Source organism: Schistocerca gregaria, chromosome 2 (genome assembly GCF_023897955.1).
Source record: "Schistocerca gregaria isolate iqSchGreg1 chromosome 2, iqSchGreg1.2, whole genome shotgun sequence".
NCBI lineage: Eukaryota > Metazoa > Arthropoda > Insecta > Orthoptera > Acrididae > Schistocerca > Schistocerca gregaria.
In genome coordinates, this window is record NC_064921.1 from 672,999,490 (window position 1) to 673,011,435 (window position 11,946).

The 11,946-nt window shown below is 37.4% G+C and overlaps 1 protein-coding gene across 2 annotated transcripts in view; it reads left to right on the forward strand.

Annotated features, from left to right (window-relative positions):
* Positions 1-11,946, forward strand: part of LOC126334727 (serine/threonine-protein kinase ATR-like) — a 402,997-nt gene that overhangs the window by 245,143 nt on the left and 145,908 nt on the right. The gene's annotated exons all lie outside the window — the stretch shown is intronic.

Consider the following 11,946-nt stretch of genomic DNA (forward strand, 5'->3'; position numbering starts at 1 on the left):
GAAGACGAATGGAATATTCCAGAATTTGAAACACGAACAGCTGCTAGCATGAGTTTCTTAGAAGTAGATACCTTAGGGGTTGCGAAGCAACTCAAATCGCTTGATACGGGCAAGTCTTCAGGTCCAGATTGTATACCGATTATGTTCCTTTCAGATTACGCTGATACAATAGCTCCCTACTTAGCACTCATATACAACCGCTCACTCACCGATAGATCTGTACCTACAGATTGGAAAATTGCGCAGGTCGCACCAGTGTTCAAGAAGGGTAGTAGGAGTAATCCATTTAACTACAGACCTATATCATTGACGTCGGTTTGCAGTAGGGTTTTGGAGCATATACTGTATTCAAACATGAATCACCTCGAAGGGAATGATCTATTGACACGTAATCAGCATGGCTTCAGAAAACATCGCTGTTGTGCAACGCAGCTAGCTCTTTATTCGCACGAAGTAATGGCCGCTATCGACAGGGGATCTCAAGTTGATTCGGTATTTCTAGATTTTCGGAAAGCTTTTGACATCGTTCCTCACAAGCGACTTCTAATCAAGCTGCAGAGCTATGGGGTATCGTCTCAGTTGTGCGACTGGATTCGTGATTTCCTGTCAGGAAGGTCGCAGTTCGTAGTAATAGACGGCAAATCATCGAGTAAAACTGAAGTGATATCAGGTGTTCCCCAGGGAAGCGTCCTGGGACCTCTACTGTTCCTGATCTATATAAATGACCTGGGTGACAATCTGAGCAGTTCTCTTAGATTGTTCGCAGATGATGCTGTAATTTACCGTCTAGTAAGGTCATCTGAAGACTAGTATCAGTTGCAAAGCGATTTAGAAAAGATTGCTGTATGGTGTGTCAGGTCGCAGTTGACGCTAAATAACGAAAAGTGTGAGATGATCCACATGAGTTCCAAAAGAAATCCGTTGGAATTCGATTACTCGATAAATAGTACAATTCTCAAGGCTGTCAATTCAACTAAGTACCTGGGTGTTAAAATTACGAACAACTTCAGTTGAAAGGACCACATAGATAATATTGTCGGGAAGGCGAGCCAAAGGTTGCGTTTCATTGGCAGGACACTTAGAAGATGCAACAAGTCCACTAAAGAGACAGCTTACACTACACTCGTTCGTCCTCTGTTAGAATATTGCTGCGCGGTGTGGGATCCTTACCAGGTGGGATTGACGGAGGACATCGAAAGGGTGCAAAAAAGGGCAGCTCGTTTTGTATTATCACCTTATAGGGGAGAGAGTGTGGCAGATATGATACACGAGTTGGGATGGAAGTCATTACAGCATAGACGTTATTCGTTGCGGCGAGACCTTTTTACGAAATTTCAGTCACCAACTTTCTCTTCCGAATGCGAAAATATTTTGTTGAGCCCAACCTACATAGGTAGGAATGATCATCAAAATAAAATAAGAGAAATCAGAGCTCGAACAGAAAGGTTTAGGTGTTCGTTTTTCCCACTCGCTGTTCGGGAGTGGAATAGTAGAGAGATAGTATGAATGTGGTTTGATGAACCCTCTGCCAAGCACTTAAATGTGAATTGCAGAGTAGTCATGTAGATGTAGATTATTATTATTATTATTATTATTATTATTATTATTATTATTTATTCTTACTGGTTTTTGTGGAAAGGCCTCTTCAAAGTGGTGAATCATTTTATCAAGAAATATGTTGAATTTCATGTTCACATCATTGGCTGTGTACATCTATGTCCACTTTTCTTTGTTAAGGGGGACATTTAGCTTGTTCAAATTGTCTTGGGTGAAAAACCTTTGTGAAGTTTTAGGTGGGACTGGATTTGAGGTATCTTTGCAAACATCGACCTTTAGAATGACAGCTTGGTGGTCACTGAATCCTGCATTGTATACTTCTAGAGTTGGTTCAAAAATGGTTCAAATGGCTCTGAGCACTATGGGACTCAACTGCTGTGGTCATCAATCCCCTAGAACTTAGAACTACTTAATCCTAACTAACCTAAGGACATCACACACATCCATGCCCGAGGCAGGATTCGAACCTGTGACCGTAGCAGTCGCACGGGTCCGGACTGCGCGCCTAGAACCGCGAGACCACCGCGGCCGGCTCTAGAGTTGGGTTAAGTCTATTTCTGTTTGCAAAAATTTGATCTAGAGCTGTCTTGGATGTGGGTGTTATTCTAGTGGGCTCGTTTACAAGACCATGCAGATTATAATTTTTTGCAATGTTAATCAATGTCTCCCTGTTTCTGTTGTGGGTGAGAAAGTCTATATTAAAGTCACCACATATAATCACGTCCTGTTTCCGTAAATGGTTGTTTGTTGAGGCTTTGTTTGGAAACAGAAATTTGAAATCTCTGTTAAAAAGGTGCACCCCAAACAAGACTGGTTGTCACAAAATGGTTCCTCACAGAGTAACGCCTGTTACAGTTATTTGTGAAATGTTGTCTTGGACATACACAGTCTTTTCTTAAGTTGAACTATTATTGGAGTACTCTAAGCCATTATTAATGTCAGAATAAAATCTGTATTATTATACAGCACAAAAACTTCAAACATAAGAAAAGTAATGAAGGAAGCTTCTGAGCTACAAATGCAGAGTAGTGATGGCGAGTAATGTGAAAAACTAGGCACTATAAATTTTAGTGGCTAAAAAAAATGAATATGAGAAAACTGTCATCAATGATCATGTGTGTGTTCATCAGTTACTGTAAAGGCAGAGCAATACTATTTAAGAAGATGTGGACAATGGTATACAGAAAGTGCTGAAAAACTTTCCTACCAAATATTCACGGTATTGCTGCTTTAGAATAAGTATTAGAGTGATGCCAACTATGAGTGCACAGCCCATTTCATTGGCTGCTATCTATGTGGGGAATACAGTATTCATTTAATTGCACACTAATTCTTGAAAGTCATCAGCAAGCATTCAAAATCTGGATGTACCGTTTCCTACTGTCAGTTGCAATGTAAACTAAAGTTAATTATTGTGACTAACCACTGCAGAAACATGTAACAGGTCCATCACACATGAATATAAATATCAACTGCAGCAAATAATTACAGATTGCAGCTGCCAGAAATGTCATAAACAAAGTTAATGTTTGTAAACTCATGGTAAATCAATCACTGAAAACAGACTCAAATAATATGTCACTGAAAATTTAAAGTATGTAACTTGTGCTCACAAAATTATTCCAAGTCTAACAAAATGTTAAACTATGTAGCTGACAGGGCTACTCGACTGCACAGTCGTCTTGACCGTTTCACTGACAATGACCAAGACTAAAGACCATTTGTGTCCTACAGCTTGTCCATCGGTTAAGAGATGAACATATGGAGAGGAGCTCTTTTATTTATTCCCTTCAATCAATGTCTGAGATGTGACTGGATTATCTTTGACATTGTTTAAAAAGACTGTTAGAATGTTGTTATACTGTCACTCTGTCACTGCTTTGATTGTGTTTGCAATCAATTTTTCTCTTAATAAATATAATGTGTGACTTACCAAACGGGAAAGCGCTGGTAGATAGACACAATAAAAAACACACAAAAATACACACAAATATCAAGCTTTCGCAACCCACGGTTGCTTCATCAGGAAAGAGGGAAGGAGAGGGAAAGAAGAAAGGATGTGGGTTTTGAGGGAGAGGGTAAGGAGTCATTCCAGTCCCGGGAGCAGAAAGACTTACCTTAGGGGGAAAAAGGGACAGGTATACACGCACGCACGCGCGCGCCCACACACACACACACACACACACACACACACACACACACACACACACACAAGCAGACATGTGTATAGGCAAAGAGTTTGGACAGAGATGTCAGTCGAGGCGGAAGTACAGAGGCAAAGATGTTGTTGAGTGACAAGTGATGTACGAGGGGCGGTAACTTGAAATTAGCGGAGGTTGAGGCCAGGTGGGTAATGGGAAGAAAGGATATATTGAAGGGCAACTTCCCATCTCCGGAGTTCTGATAGGTTGGTGTCAGTGGGAAGTATCCAGATAACCCGGACGGTGTAACACTGTGCCAAGATGTGCTGGCTGTGCACCAAGGCATGTTTAGCCACAGGGTGATCCTCATTACCAACAAACACTGTCTGCCTGTGTCCGTTCATGTGAATGGACAGTTTGTTGCTGGTCATTCCCACATTACGGAACTCTACTGTAGGTATGGAGGAAAGTGCAAGAACTATGTCTAATAAATTACATTAACACACAGAGATTCAAAAACTGAGCTGCCAAAGCACTCCGGTGAGGCTAAATAATTCACTACTAATTAGTAACTTGTAATATATCGCAAAATCAGTTTATTTTCCTATGCAAATGAAAATGTGAAGACTGTATCTATTAAATATTAAAATTAACGTGCAGAAACTGTAGATTTTAAACTATCAAAGCACACAAATGAATCTACACAATTCGCTCTTGGTTAGGAACTTGTAAAAGTGACAAAATCGGTTACTTCCCTGTTGCTGCTTGTGTCTCATCCAGCTGCTGCTGCCTGATTAGTTGACTAATGCCAGCAAGTGGTCATAACAGCTCTATTACCCTGCAAAAAACACTTTCTGTGACATCATATTGTACTGAATCCAAGTAAACAATTAAACAATGACAACCAATCGCACCTAAATCTAACTGCATATACATATAAGATGTTACGTTACATTTAAAATTATTGCAGTCATTTCATGATGTAGTATGAAAATAACAACAAAGTATTAAACAAATTGTTAACAAAATTCGTGGGGCATCCTTGCATCCGATTTTGCAGTGTGACAAAATTATGCAAAATTATAAATACATATGGTCAGTTTGAAGAATGTGTCCCTCTTTAGATGGAATGCCTTTTATTTATTTATTTATTTATGTTTATTCATTGAAATTCAGCCTTCATAGTGATTTTATACAGTTTTGTTATTGACCATTTAAATAATTATTCATCAAACCCATATGATATAAAAAATTGTGGCTACTCATCCACTAGGAAGAATAGGCAAGGATCTTGGAAACTAGTCTTGCCTTCATACTACCTGTAACTGGAGGATTTGTAGTATCGGCACACTTGCATGTAAAATATTAATAAACTTATCCGTAATTCTTTACACACATGCAGTATTTAAAAATTAGTGTGTTGTAGTGTTTACTGTTGTCATCAGCTTTCATTTTAGACTTCATATGATCAGATCACTTCAGGGTTTCAGTTGTCGATTTTAAGAACTGACAAAATTAAAAGAATTGTAACTTCCTTAATATTTAACCTAGATTTATGCTTGAAGCTGCAATGATCTTATCCCATGCCACTATTTGGTTTTTCTGTATCATATTTATAGGGTCTGTAGTATAGGCTCATTGGATAATGTAACATACATCTTTAGTTTCATCTGCCTTAGCTGGCAGTGAGTCATTTCCTTTCTTCAGTCAAATGCTCATGCTTCAGCCTCAGGAAAAACTCTGCATCTGGCACTCAGCCCGCAGCCTTCTTGTGTTCCACACCCAGGCAGCTAGGCAACATGAGCTGTTATAGTGCTCGCCAGTGCCTCACGTTCCTTGAAGTGGAATTTGGCAAAGCCACGGAATGCACACTGCTGAATAGTAACTGGTACTCAGCAGGAACACTTCCCTATGACCCCTACACAAAAGCCTTATCCATATGTGATTTACTGGCAGGTCAAAACTTATTGGTCAACCAAATCTGTATAGCATCTTCTTTTCTTCTGATAATGAGTCACAACAATCATGTCTTGTACCTTAGATCATGTCGCTTTTTAGAGATTAGGCAATGGCCATCATACTAGCTCCCCAGTTCACCATGCAGTGTGGGCTGAACAAGATCCTGGCCGTATCTGATTCGGTAAGTGTGCTATCGTATCTGACACACTTGCAGTATGGAGTTGAACAAACATTCATCTTACAAACATATTGTAGAAGGTTTTTTGAGCTGCAACAGTTGGATCTTTACCAACTTTATCTGTGTTACAACGTTTCAAAACATTCTATAAAACAATTAAGTAAATCTCTTTGCAAAGGTCATAGTTCACAGTCTACACTTATCCCTGATTTTAATGAATCCATGCTCTGCATGTATTAACAAGAATTTGTTGTAATTACCAGATGTTCTGCTAAATTAAATGAGTTACAGCTGGATAATATGTACACCAAATGCCAATAATATTAAATAAACAAAAACAATCCAATTGTTGTCTTTGAATGCAAATGGCTTATGTTTGATGATCAGGGCCTGTAATCATCGTTCCTGATAACAGTGAGGTTTTAGAATGTTTTGCTTTATTCAAAATAAAAAAAGAAGTCTTATCTTTTTATCATCAGTTAAAAGACGGCAGAACAGGGTGTCGAATTAATGAATGAACTTGATTAGATTAGATTAATACTTGTTCCATAGATCATGAATACGACACTTCGTAATGATGTGGAACGTGTCATGTTAATGAAAGATGTCTGTACAAGATATTACATTACACAAAATATTGCATGACACTAATGCTTAAGTTAGTTTTTTTCCCTCCCTTAATTTATATCTAAAAATTCAGGCAATGAGTAGAAGGAGTTGTCATCTAGAAATTCTTTTAATTTATTTTTAAATGTTGGTTGACTATCTGTCAGGCTTTTGATGCTGTTTGGTAGGTGACCAAAGACTTTTGTGGCAGCATAATTTACCCCCTTCTGTGCCAAAGTCAGATTTAACCCTGCATAGTGAAGATCATCCTTTCTCCTGCTATTACTTTTGAACTGGGCTGGATTATTAACAACAAATTTCATAAGTGAATATATATACTGTGAGGTTACTGTGAGGATCCCTAGATCCTTAAATAGATGTCTGCAAGATGACCGTGGGTGGGCTCCAGCAATTATTCTGATTACACATTTTTGAGCTATGAATACTTTTCTACTCAACGATGAATTACCCCAGAATATAATACCACACGAAAGCAGTGAATGAAAGTAGGCATAGTAAGCTAATTTACTGAGATTCTTATCACCAAAATTTGCAATAACCCTAATAGCATACGTAGCTGAACTCAGAAGTTTCAGCAGACCATCAATGTGTTGCTTCCAGTTTAACCTCTCATCAATGGACACACCTAAAAATTTTGAAAATTCTACCTTAGCTACAGACTTCTGTTCAAAGTCTGTATTTATTACTGGAGTTGTGCCATTTACTGTACGGAACTGTATATACTGTGTTTTATCAAAATTTAAAGAGAGTCCGTTTGCTGAGAACCACTTAATAATTTTGTGAAAAACATCATTTACAATTACATCACTTAGTTCTTGGTTTTTGGATGTTATTACTATACTTGTATCATCAGCAAAAAGAACTAACTTTGCATCCTCATCAATATGGAATGGTAAGTCATTAATGTATATCAAGAACAGTAAAGGACCTAAGACCGAACCCTGTGGACCCCGTGCTTGATAGCCCCCCAGTTTGAGGAATCAGCTGTTGTATTAATATTACATGAACCACTTATTTCAACTTTCTGCATTCTTCCAGTTAAGTATGAATTAAACCATTTGTGCATTGCCCCCTCAAACCATAATGATGTAGCTTATCTAAAAGAATTCCATGATTTACACAGTCAAAGGCCTTTGAGAGATCACAAAAAATACCAATGGGTGATGTCCGGTTATTCAGAGCATTTAATATTTGATCAGTGAAAGCGTATATAGCATTTTCTGTTCAAAAGCCTTTCTGAAAACCTAGGAGAACTAAGGGTTGTTTTATTTGAAACTAGGCTTGTGGATAGGAAATAGAGTGATTCAAGATAAAAATTCCGGACAACCCTTTTTGTTTTATAAAATCTGGAGATCATTCTCTATTAATATTTTCTTTTCTTGTCCATGTGGAGAAACATCTGCTTTAAAGCTTGAAATCCATTCACTGTTTTGCATGTGACAGCAGTACTGCCATTATTTTTCGAGCACATAAATTGGAATTTTCTGTTTTTATATTGAGTAAACTTTAATTTATAATATTATTATTACAAGTGTTGACTTATTACAATTTATAAACTCTTACCATCCGCAGCTTGTGGTCTCGAGGTAGTGTTCTTGCTACCTGAGCTTGGGGTCCTGGATTCCCGGTGGGGTCAGGGATTTTCACCTGCCTCGAGATGACTGAGTGTTGTTGTGTCATCTTCATCATCATCATCATCATCATCATCATCATCATCATCATCATCATTCATCCTCACTACGGTCGGAGGAAGGCAATGGCAAATCACCTCCATTAGGACCTTGCCTAGTACGGCGGTGCAGGTCTCCCTCATCGTTCTCCTACACTCTGTCAAGGAGTATGGGACTACATAATTATCATCTTCATCATAATCATCATCAAACTCTTACCCCCTGTGCAACAATAATTAAAATGTTGAATGGTTTATTTCAAAGTGTTGGGATGTTACTGTGAATGTAATGAAGCAGGAATGAACATACCTCATCTGGAGAGTAATACCGCCAGTGTTTTCATAATATGAATAGAAAATGCCTTATTATCTTTAATCTTATGAATATTAAATTTTCAACCATAATTGCCTATCATAAAAAATTCCTTCCACTGATCTATGCAGCAATGGAATGGTCTGAATAAAACTGAAGCATATTCATAGTACTTAATCTCATTCTTCACATTTTTCCCGCAGTTATTGCATTTAGAATAAAATTTCTTACCACAATGTTAATGAGCCAAAAGTTCTCCAACTGTTGCTCTCTTGACAGATTCACATAAATTTGAATTTTTTGTTTTAACTCTTGAACGTCTGACTTCTCACAAATACTGCACACACACACACACTTTAGAGTCTTTTGCAACAAAGAGGTTGTACATTATTTTTACGTTGAGGTGAGCATCCAGATAACTTACATTATTGTCCTGGTAATATGTATGTAATTTTTCTGCTAGTTAGTATTCCAGTTTTCATTCAACCCTCTTCCGTCTTTCGGAGATTCTTCCTGAAGAGTAAATTACACAGTAGATGAACTTGCTATATCCATACACTGTACAGACTAGCAATGTTTTCTTACACAGTTCTGCCTCTGCATTGTCACTCTTAATGATACGATATTTATTAGAACCTTTCTTTATGATTGCTCACTCTGACCTCGATGGTCTTTGTTGGTGAACAGTTTCATTGTTTTAATTGCATGTGTGAAACATTCTTCCTGTAGCCTCTGAAAACACATTCTTTTGCATCTGAAATGATCAAATCATACACCTTAATATTGCCTTAAGCTATTCTAGTATTACAAAAGACAGCTGTAACCACTCGTGAAATGTGTTCAAAGTCTAGATACAGTCCTATGTTCATATTCAGTTTGCTACTTATCCACATGATTCTCCTGTTTTATGACTTGATACTGTTTTTCCAGCACAATTGACATTGTTGCATACCCTTCACTTTGCTGTTCTTGAATACATTCCTATGGCAATCACTTCCATTACACATACATTTACCACTAATCAAACATTGTTATTACTGTGAATTTCCTGCTACATCCACTTTGTCTGCCATTTCCTCATAACTTACCTTATTGGCTGTTGTATGCATGCTCTTTAGTTAATTTAGCACAGGAAGGAGACAGATCGCTGACTTAACCCATTCATGAAATGGCCAAGTTGCCTGGTTGTCTGTAGTAGTCTGTTCGGGTTTGAAATTAACAGATGCATGTCATTCATGCACAGAAATGTGCCTACAAGTACACAGAAAGCTATGACACTCTTAACTAATCTTCTTTATTTCCCTGACTTATTCATTTTCTGCAGTGATCGATTCAGTTTTGGTGTTGTTGCTGAAATATTTTTAGATAGATTCTGTATGTTGACATTATGTCTCTTTGCCCTTTTGCTTTGCTGCTATCTTTTCCCTATGGTACATGTTTCATTCTTTATACAGCACATTGTAAAACAAGTATTTTGTTTCTTGTGTTCATCTGTGATACTGCAAACAGTATAATATTTGTTTGGACCAGTGCATAATTCTGAACTTGGACGGTAGCACAGGGATGGAAAATTCATGTACACTAATAAGTTGGTTTCTCCATGTAAGTCTGTTTGCATGAAGCCTCAAGTACTACCCAAAATTTCTGAGATTGTCCCTGTATAAATCAGAAAACTTACTTTACACTTTGATTTCCAGTCACCCTCAAAGTAATCCCCTTTTCACTTGTGTGCAATGCTTACAGCAATTTATCTATTGTTGGAAGCGATGTTGAAAGTGTGCTGGCTGAATCATATTCAAAATTATTTGAAATTCTACTTGAATCTCTTCTATAGAGTCAAAACAGCACACTTTCAACTTCAGTTTCATTTTCAAGACTAGGAAGAAATTGCAAGGGTCTAGATCAGATGATTGGTGTGTGTGTGTGTGTGTGTGTGTGTGTGTGTGTGTGTGTGTGTGTGTGTGTGTGGTGTGGTGTGGTGTGGTGTGGTGTGTGTGTGTGTGTGTGTGTGTGTGTGTGTGTGTGTGTGTGAAATCCACTTTCATTTACAGTGCTAAAGTCACTTGGAAAACTTAAAGACAATTTTCTTGAGGAGATTTGAGGGTTGTGTATAATAGCATTTTGAGATTGATATTTAAGTTCTGAACTTGATGTACCATATAAAAAATTACAAAAATGCGATTGCCATGTTGTTTCCTTGTAAGAATGCCTTTCAAACAAAAAGTTTGTAATAATTGCTTTCTTTGAGAAATAGAGACAGATGGTACTTTGGCAAATATGTGTTGTGCAAGTGATGGCCCACAGCTTGTAAGTATTTTATATTAAATGGTGATGGTCATTTTGATCAGAATTGGTAACAAATAATGGTTTGTTTTATCATCAGATCTTGATGTAATATAAAACCGATACTCTGTAAATACATTTTTTGTTGTTGAGATAAACAGTCTTGGCTACAAGAGAGGCTTCATTGTTGTTTATTTTGCCTGTAGTGCATTTCACCTTGTTTAAGGCACCTTCAGATTGGCTAGCACAACAGGTTTTCAACACAAAGGCTGCCATAGATGCAAATGCCTTAGCCGCAAATGCCATTGTCAATATGTTAATGGTGCCCTGATATAAAACAGCATGGAGTACATGAGGAGTCACACTTAAAATAGGTAAAAGACATCAATAGGTAGTTGACCTTATCAATTGTTAAGAGAGTTTACACTGTGTTCTTGTAGACTATATAGCACAGTCCAGAAGACACCAAAAATGGATCAGGCCTACAGAAATTCGTCACAAAATGTAAACATGTAAGATATGTCATTGTACATGTTCTGGCCTTGCAAATAATGTTGTCTTTTGGGCTGTGCTGTATTTTCTACAAGGGAATTGCATGAAGTTTATCACAACTCGACAAGGTCAGTTGCCTGTTGAGGTCTTTTATATATTTTAAATGTAAGACATTTATATGGATGGCAGTCTATGTGTTTAACTCCTGTTGTACCAGCCTATCTGAAATGCCTTAAACAAGATGAAACATATTACTGGCAAACTATAAAATAATAAATCCTGTTTTGCAGTCAAGCAAAAGTGTTTATCTCTTCAAAACATGTATCACCTGTTTCTGTATCATTCCGCCATGAATAGGAAAAATTATATATGTAATTAAAGCTATGGACTTGAGATCAATATATCAGTAGCTTGAATGCCAGTGCCAACTTTATATTTGAGTGAGTGTTCATGTAGCAGTTAAGACACAATATATGAGTGAGAATGATTGTGTATTGGTTAAGACACAAGAATCCATCAGAAGTAAGGCTACATCCTACATATAAAATGTGTAAATGGCTATAGGAAATGAAAGTTGTCTAGGTAAACTGTAGTTATTTGTGTGCAACAGTGCTGTTTGTTGCTGTATACATAGGTAATGTTAATGGAACAAAAATAGATTGAGAATTATATGTAACAGAATCATTGTTGTCTGTGAATGTGAATTTTGATAACTTTTTTAGGCAGA